We start from the raw sequence: 9,470 nt of genomic DNA on the forward strand, positions 1-9,470 counted from the left end.
TTAGTTTCCCGGCAGATCCCTCCGAAAATCCACTGCTGGGGAAGGACTTACCTTGTGTGGATTCCACGGCAGGATATTAGCATTTCATCGATCTCGAGGTGTAGACCGGGGGCCGCCTCAAAAAACTTATTACCGCCTCCTTGTCATGAGCGAGAGTTGAAAGCGTCAGAAAGTTCAATCGTGCTTTTACGTCAGAACGGAGAGAGTTTGTGCACAAAATGAGCCTAGATGCGAATAAGGGATTGTTTTCCTCAAAAATAGGTCAAGGTTGTGTGCGTAGGTTAAATTGTAGCTGGCACAAAGTGACGGAGGGGCTTAACTTTTCGCAGATGCACTTTTTGCATTAGTGGCGGGGTTTATCTGGAAAAGATCCTTCTGTTGTATTGACCTTCATCCTCGTAATAAGCTGGATGGGAGCCCTAACGTCTCCGACAATAGTTTATCGGAGGGTCGGCACGCATGTGGGAGAATTCCTCTCTCTTTATTCCAAACAAACGGGAATTTAAGTCGTAGGTGGTTGCGGAATTGGTAGTGTTTTTTGTGTGAACGGTTCTCCTCTTGACCACATGCGAGTATTCTGATGAGTCCACACGAAAAAGGCAAGGCACTGGAGTCGAGTTTTGTTAAAGCTCATCAGTACTGCATGTATCCCTGACCGTGTGGCGCGGTTGGAACTCTGAATATCTGATGTGTGAGTCGAGGGCGCTCAGCGTTCGCAACATGGAACTAAATTTTCGGGAGCTACGGCGTGTCCCTGATGGGCTAAAACAGACAGGTAACTGAGTTCAGAGTATGAGTCCAAATATTTAAGCCCCATCCCGGGGTATCACGGATGCTAGGAAATTAGTCCAACAGACTTTCTTCACCAAAGGTATGATTGCTTTAGGGGACGATGAAATTTGGTGACCTGCAAAATTATGAGCGTATAATAGGATGGTTTTTGAGAAATACACTCATTCGCAAAGCAATTTGGTCTTCACGAGAGACTCAACTGAACCTCTCGTTTATGATATTCTACACCTGAATGTGCTGCACACAGGCCACCTCATGAATCAGTTGGTACGATATTCGAGATATCGCTGTGAATTTTCATAAAGGAAACTACTCACAAGGTTGCTGAAAACTCTTCGACAGCCCACGACCGGTTTCGCACATAAACGAGAGATTCAGTTGAGTCTCTCATGAAAACCAAATTGATTCGCGAATGAGTGTATTTCTCGAGAACAGTCCAATTCGGGTTCAAGTAGAAAATAAGGTTGATGGAAACTCGGGGACTGCGCCTACCTGATGCGCCCCAAGAAGGGCGAAACCGGTCGTGGGCTGTCAAGGAGTTTTCAGCAACCTTGCGAGTAGTCTTTGGTTTGAGAACCTTCGCGACAAAATGCAACAGTTTGGCGCAAAAAGTCTTACTCCACTCGTAAAGGGTTCGCAGCTAAGAGCATTGTGTGGGTACCTGAGGCGAGTGTGTTATCTGAACTATCAGTTGTGAACAAGTAGGATAAACAATGCACCATTTTTGCTATGGTCATTGATGGTAGTTCAAAAGAATGCTGAATTCTAAAAGCACTCGATCGTGCAGCATGGTACTAAAAAAGTGTTCCAATAGTTCCCAAAATTTGGGTGCATTAAACAGAAAGCCGTCAACAGCTGAGTTGTCTAAATTCTAAAACTAACTAACTGATCTTGAGCATATTTGGCCTTGGTGAGGCAATCGTTGAAGCATCACTCTAGGCCTGGGCACGCCGCGTGAAAAAGAATTCCCCGTCTCAGCAAAGAAAATCCACCAATCGTTTTTTCTGCACTGAGCCTCACGTAACTATGGTTATCAGGAGTAACTTTTAGTCGGATCAACAAAGGGCCGCCTCTTTCGCTTTGCCGACATTTGTGTGCCTGTCATTGATGATATCGACCCGATATCGATCATTCATTAGAAAAAAACACCGTAAATGGTTGTGCAAACGCGCGATCTTTGCTTTGTCGCAAGTAAATGAACGTGTGCAATTCTGCTCACATGTGTGTAAACAAAGACGACAGAAACGAGTTATCCTGGGATGATGAGAACGAAGAGAATTATGAATAGTCCTCAGTTGCAATAGCGGTCAGACCAGTGTCACTTCACCCTAGTTCACTTGTCTGGTACACTTCCTATAATGGCGATTCTAAAGCAGTGGTTTTCTTCATACTCCCGAAAGATGAAGTATACTGATCATCTTTCTATAAGCTTTCCAACTGTCGCTAAAGGCCTTTTACCGATTCTCACTACTGGACTCGTGGAAAAATATTAAACTTGTAATGCACTACTCATAAGGTTGCTGAAAATTCGTCGACATCCCACGACCGATTTCGCCCTTCTTGGGGCTCATCAGGTAGGCGTAGTCCCCGAGTTTCCGTCAAACTATTGTTCCACTTGAAACCAAAATGCACGAAATTAGTGATATACACTCATTTGCAAACTAATTCGTTCTTTTCGAGAGACTGGGAACATCATAAACGGGAGATTCAGCTGGGTTCCAGGTGAGTCTCTCGAAAAACCAAATTAGTTTGAAAATGAATGTATTTTAAACTTATTGGTCGTCCATCAGATCAATGTTAATCTGCCAATGAACTTGCTAACGTTTCGTCACCAAACACAGAGGCATCATCATTGGAGCTACCAATATTCCAACATAACGTCAGATATTATACTTTCCGATTAACATGGTTATAATATAGCGAAGGAAACTTTTAGTTGTTGTGAATAGGTAGATATCACCAAGAAGATATTGTTGAGAGGATATCACATAGAAATAGCTTGCTTTAGGATTATAGACTTCACCTATCTCCCAGTTGGATTCTTGACACGATACTGCAGCTTTGTTAGGCGTCTACCGAGTTTTCCTGGCTAAACTAGGTTTCACATATCCTGAATAACATCCCTAGAAATAAAACGTAAGGCGGGATCAGTGTATTTTGTACTTGTGGTTGATCCTCTGTGCGGCTGACTGTATGAAGATAATCGTGAATGACTGGGTCAGATCATCTCGGGACCTGCCCGTTGCCTAGGATAGGTACCTAAGGACCGGCAACCGCAAAACACGGGTAGTTCTCTGGTAAGGGCTTTACTATCCGGTAGCAAATCGCTCATTTTGGACGCTTCTAATCCGCCCAGTCTAGTTAAATTTGTCGTTTTATTCTTGTGGACCTGAAGGAACAAGTTAGGACAGACACCCATAGTGGTTACTGGAACGAACCTGAGCCTTCCAAGGGATCAGACTACTGTAGAGCCGCCTATTTTGAGGCTTAGTTTTATAGAACGCTAGCACCAGCATGTTCATTATTCACACTATGTTTCTTTTTCGATACATGATATTGTCTATCTGCTAAACTGTTCATCTCGGGTCTACCGTAACGAGCATAAACGTACTTATATTTAAGAATAGCTGGATAAAAGCCATCCTGCATGTTTATGGCCGACCAAGAGTGACTCCCGGTGCAGCTAACCGTGGCAGATCTAGACCGGGTGGCTGTTGATCTGTTAGCTGAGTTTGGCAATTGGCTTACAAACCTTTCGTCAACACACGAGAAAACATCATTGGTGCGCAGTTGGGTGGGTAAATCCTCCTCGCTAGCATGCATTTATATGGCACTTGAAGATTACCTGTTTCTCTTAACGGGATTGGCTAGATGAGAGACACTATCTTCGTGAATTTATTGGTCCAATCAATTCTCCAATTAACTTTGAGCGACTTTGTAGGTGGCAAACGGTTAGATGAGATGAGGCTAGCAACAAAATACTTGTCCGTCTTTCTATCAAGTGATTAAGAGCCACATAGAGTGACACACGATTCCAGCTCAAAAAAAAACTTGTTTAGATGGTCGGTATTTCGGAAACGGCCCGAATGGGCTTGCGGACTCTAGCAATCAGTTACGGTTAATTCAGCAATAAACTGTCGTTTGTGGAAGAACGGCCAGTAAGGGAAACCTGGCCGCGTACACCCACGAGGAAGTCGAGCATTTATGCCTCATACACAGTTGACCATTGATGCCGGTGCACCTAGATACGTACGGCTCGATTATATATCGGTCGAACGCGAAGGAATGGACTGTTCACGTCGCCTACCGCGAGTTGGAGCAGTGGGGAACAATCGTGATCCATAAAATCTGAAAAGTTCGAATGATCGCAAGAAGAGGAAAATTTAGTTTAGTGGTTAGGGTTTGGGACAAAGATGTAGCAAGTATCTCACTGAAAAAGGTTCTTCTTATGTAAAACAGTCAAGCGATTAGTGCCCATATATGTGCCAATCTAGTCTACCCTCAAAAATGTGATGTAGAAATTGCTTGCTTGCAAATCGATATGGTTTTCACGAGAGACTCAACTAAATCCCTCGTTTATGATATTCTACAATTGAATGTACTGCACACGAGCGCCTCATGTTGCAGCTGGTACGAGATATCGCAGTACGTTTCCGTAAAGAAAACTACTCACAAGGTTACTGGACAGCCCAGGACCGGTTTCCCCTTCTTGGGGCTGATCAGACGGGCAGACTCCTCGAGTTTCCGTCAACTTTATACTGCGATATCTCGAATATCGTGCCAACTAAAACTTGAGGCGGCTCGTGTGCAGCACAGTCAGTTGTAGAATATCATAAACGAGAGATTCAGCTGGGTCTCTTGTGAAAACCAAATTGATTTGCAAATGAGTGTATTTCTCGAAAGCAGTCCAATTTGAATTCAAGTAGAACATAAGGTTGACGGAAACTCGGGGACTGCGCCTACCTGATGAGTTCGAAGAAGGGTGAAACCGGTTTGGGCTGTCGTAGTGCTTTCAGCAACATTGTGAGTAGTTTCCTTTATGAAAATAGAGCTTGCTTAGTTTAAGGACTCCGTATAAATATGGATATCGATCATATGGTCCTCCTCTTCGCATAACTGAGCTGGTTGTCTTACGGAAATGATGGGATAGTATCCATGACTTACAAAACGATGTTAATTTTCACCTCAAAGTACACCAGAAACATGTACTTTTGATGTATGGAAGAACGGTCGCTCTCCTAGTGGTTGTTTCAAAGCACCACTATAAGATCAAGCTGAAACTTCAAGCATTAGTCATTTCTTGACTGATACAATTGCAGCACGCAATTCAGGCTTTCACACCGGAACGATGGAAGTAAAAAAGCTTCACCCTAAAACTGTGTATGTGCGGAAAACTCTCCAGGGAGGAGGTAGATGAATCAAAAGTGTGAACGACGGGGTAAGCGAAAGCTACAAATCGATACTCTCAGATTGAAAAGTCGGCGATCGATTACGTCAGCACATCGTTCACATCATCGTTAGCAGAACCAATTAACCACTAGAGATTACGGGTGTTTAATTGCGATACAGAAAGGGAGAAAGAGAGGATAAAAGTTGCTCATGTGTGTCCATCTGGACCAGCAGTTTCGGGTCGGGTAGAGCACATGGTTATGCTTACAGGTGTGGTTTGTATTTAGCCCAAGAAATTAGAGGACCCGATATTAAGCCAGCGCGTCAACGAATCTAACACTAGCATTCATCAAAAAAAGGAATATCGATCACCCTTTCGGTCAGTTTGACCGGACTGAGCACAGCTCAGATATGCGAATCAATTGAACAGTTTTGAAAAGGATGCGAAGTTTCGAAACATATTATTTACATATTATCGTTCAATTTACCAAATTACCTGGCAAATATTAGGTATGAACTTAGTCACAGTAAACCAGTTGATGGGCTACGGGGGCAGTTTGCTTGTCTTCTTGTTTATCAAGTTATCTGGTAAATATTAGGTACGAACTTAATCACAATAAACCAGTTGACGGGCTACGGGGGCAGTTTGCTTGTCTTCTTGAACATAACTAGCCCATCAGTCACGGAACTTTCGAGAAACAATACTGGCTGTTTGGACGCAATATACTACTCGGAAGGTCGCTGAAGACCCTTCGACAGCTTACGACCGGTTCTGTCCCTCTTCGGTTAGGCGCACTTGCCAAGTTCTGCTTGAAACCAAAGTGCGCAAGGTCTGTTTCAAAAAATCAGCGGAATCCAGGACGAATATGCCGTTGTCGTCATTGAGCTTTTGGATTTCAAATTTACTTTAAATTGTTCTCACAACCGTGGCAATGAAGATGCACCATGTAGCACAACCGACTGAGATGTAATCTGATGTTTATGATCGAAACCGAAAACTCAGCTCTATCTAGGAGAAGTTACAAGCTAGCAGTATCAGTGTTAGTTTCGACAGAAACATCTCTTCCCTTTTCACTGACAGCTGTCAGTCACACCGGTCACAAATGTATCGATCGTCCGGTCTTGCCTACTTTGATTTTCAGTCAGCCCGGATAAACGACCGCTCAAACCAAATAACAGTCGCTTCCGTTTGAACTTGTCACGTGATGTCCACAAATCACGTCTGTTTTTCACTTTTCCGGGTGAGGTTGTGGCAAAACGTGCTGTTTTCACACAACCACGCACACACCCACTGACTCACCGAGGTCCATGTCGGTAGTTAGTTCATCCCCTCCAGTTCGTGCGTGCAAGTATCGCAGTCATTGTGCACGTACGTGCTCTTCACTTCGGCTGTATTTTAAGCTTTCCGAAGCTACTTTTGCAAGTATTTTTAGCTGCTCGACATGTTTTGGACTGTTGTATACCGCATTATTAACAAACTGGCTGCAAAAGTACCGGAACTGACAAATCTGTTGTTCCGCGTTTAGGTGCAGGTGACTGACACTCAGGTTGTAACACGAGCGAGTTGAGTTCCACCAACTGTAACTCACCGCCGATTCCCAATGAATTATTCAAGACCCGCTTTCGCCAACATGAGCAGATGGCTCTTTTTAACAATTTGATCTTACCGAGTGCAGGCAGGTTATCACTACAGCTTACTGAGCGCTGATTGGATGAAAACTGACTGGGTGCAAACTTGAGTTGAAGGTTTGTCCAATGGTCAATCAAGCTATTTTCGTGTCACTGCACTACTTGATGTGATATTCCGTGTAACATACCGTACCTATCGTAAGTACCAATGGGCTTGTCTGCGGCCTATGACCTTTGCACATATGGAACTATGCGGAACAGTTCTTGGCCCTTGTACCTTTACTGGTTATGGATCCGGTGACTGTTGATTTGCTGTTTAGATAATCCGGGTAGTGCGCGCGGTTCAGTCCGCAACCTCACTATCTCTCATTTGTACGACGGTGAGGAATAGGTCTTTGTTGAATGTTGGAAAGCTATCCTTTGGTCGTGGATGTGATAAAATGAATCCCTGCTGCTGAAAGCCACAAAACAGCATTCTGCACTGGGCATGATTCGGTATTCGCTCCCGCTGAAATAAAAGTTGTTCAGCTGTAGCACTCTTTCGGCGTCTAATCGCCATATCACCAAAAGGAAGCACAAGGGCTTGGATACGGCTAGGTTACCCAAGCCTAAAACAAGATCAATCGAGGTTCAGAGGTCGGGTTCGAACCACAGGCCTCCCGCTCAGTAAATTCACGCTCTAACCACTTGGTCCATCTCGCTCCTCTGAAATGAGGCTACCTCAAATAAATGTTTTAGCCGTGGGCCGGACCTTGGAGAATATTGAGCAGATGGATAACAGTTTATTGATTGTTCACCTTTTGGGATATGTCTCGATATTTGGAAGAGAACATACTGATTATACTTCGTCAGACAAAATGGTACTTTTTTAGTTCACAATTTAAAATAGCATTCAAGCATTTATTTGGACAGTCAAAAAAGTCTCAGTTCGTTTTGTGAACACGGATTACAGCTCTGCCGTTTTTAATGCTTCAATGTTCTTTCTAAACACATTACAGACAGTGTCAGCTGTTATTGACTGATTTTTTCTTCAATCTAACGGCACACAATGCCTTATCAAGGCTGACTCTGGGCAAACAAGCTTCTCAAATCTGCAGACAAACAGCGATTGGTGGGGGGGAGGTATCAGTGTATGTATGCACAAATGGGTGCATTTTTTTTTAAAGAAAGGTGCAAGCGCGTTAGCGACAAACGGGATTAGACGATTCCCGCTTGTTTACACATACACACACACACACAAATCAGTTACACTGCATTAGGATGCACATGGAATATGTTGTACGTGGTGGGGAAAGCTATCCGGACGGTTTGCCATGACAACTCGAATTGACATTTTGATAAACGAAGCAGCCATGCTAATTGGTCATAAATATTCTTAATGGTCTGCCCTACCCGCTCCAGAACCTTTTATCCAACCGATTTGTCACTTCGGTCCCCTCCTCTAGCAAAGCCCGGCCTCGAACGATCTGGTAAGATATTGCCACGGTCCTAACAATAGCACACGTGGACTTCCAACAGAACGGCTGCGAACGACCGATGGTGTTCTTCTGAACGGCTTTGAATTTCATCATTTCACATGATCATGAGCAAAGTTGTTTTGTTGCACACCACAAGAACACAGAACAACAAAATGCACTCCGTTTATATGCGCGCTTGATTTATGTTCCGAGCTGTCGTGCCGTAGTGTTGTTTACTTCTAGGGGCTAGATCACGTGGTGCCGCCATCCAATGACCTTGTGCTGAAGGTGGTGTGGTGTTTGGTCGTGGCGCTGCATATCTATCTCCAGGGTTATGCAGAAGGTTAACACCTATTTTTCTCAGCTGAAGGTTAGAATTTCACCCACAGTTTTGTTGTCACTACACATGCGGTATTAATGTTTTGGGCGGATCATGTGACCCAACACACCTATTGCCATTTAGAGCGTTTAGAAACACCGATCAAAGTGAACTACGAAGCAGAGTGTGACCATAGTCTGCCGTGAACATCGACTAACACCCTCAAATATCACATTAGATTGGTCCGTTTGTGAATTAGTAGACTACTGAGATCTTGACTATTTTTGTGCTTTAGTTTTGCACCCCGAACAGTACACAGTTCCGCGTGGTCCTGATGGTGCTGTCCCCCCTCCTGGGATGAAGCCAGTTATCACCTCGTTTTTGTGCCACCCTTCATTCATATGCTTTTCTCGTTTATTTGCTTTTCCGCATCGTGGACTGGCATCAGTTTCCAGATTCTCGAACAAGGTCGAGTAGCCCCCGAACACAGTGACTGCTGTCACATGTGGCATGCAGTGAGCTGTGTGCAAAGGCAGCATGACTTCTGGTACAAACTCGAGGGAATAAGGTTGGAGGGTGAAAGGGCTATTATTACCTCATCACCGTGAGACCTTACTCATGTGGGTACAGCAAAACAGCTCATTTTGAGAGGGTATGCACAGGGTAGCCTTTTGCCACCTTCGGGGTTAGCTGCTGGTAAGGAATGGTCCATTTGATCAACGCATCAATGAGTACTTATCATATCACCGTAGTGGGCCGAATGTTCACACTGGTTAACCAAGTAATTTATCAATCAATGCAATACAACGCAGAGTAATATGACATAGTGTAGTACGATACAACACTATAATATAATATAATATAATATAATGTAACATTAATAT

The sequence above is a fragment of the Opisthorchis viverrini genome (genome assembly GCF_000715545.1).
Source record: "Opisthorchis viverrini unplaced genomic scaffold opera_v5_125, whole genome shotgun sequence".
In the NCBI taxonomy this organism is placed as follows: Eukaryota; Metazoa; Platyhelminthes; class Trematoda; order Opisthorchiida; family Opisthorchiidae; genus Opisthorchis; species Opisthorchis viverrini.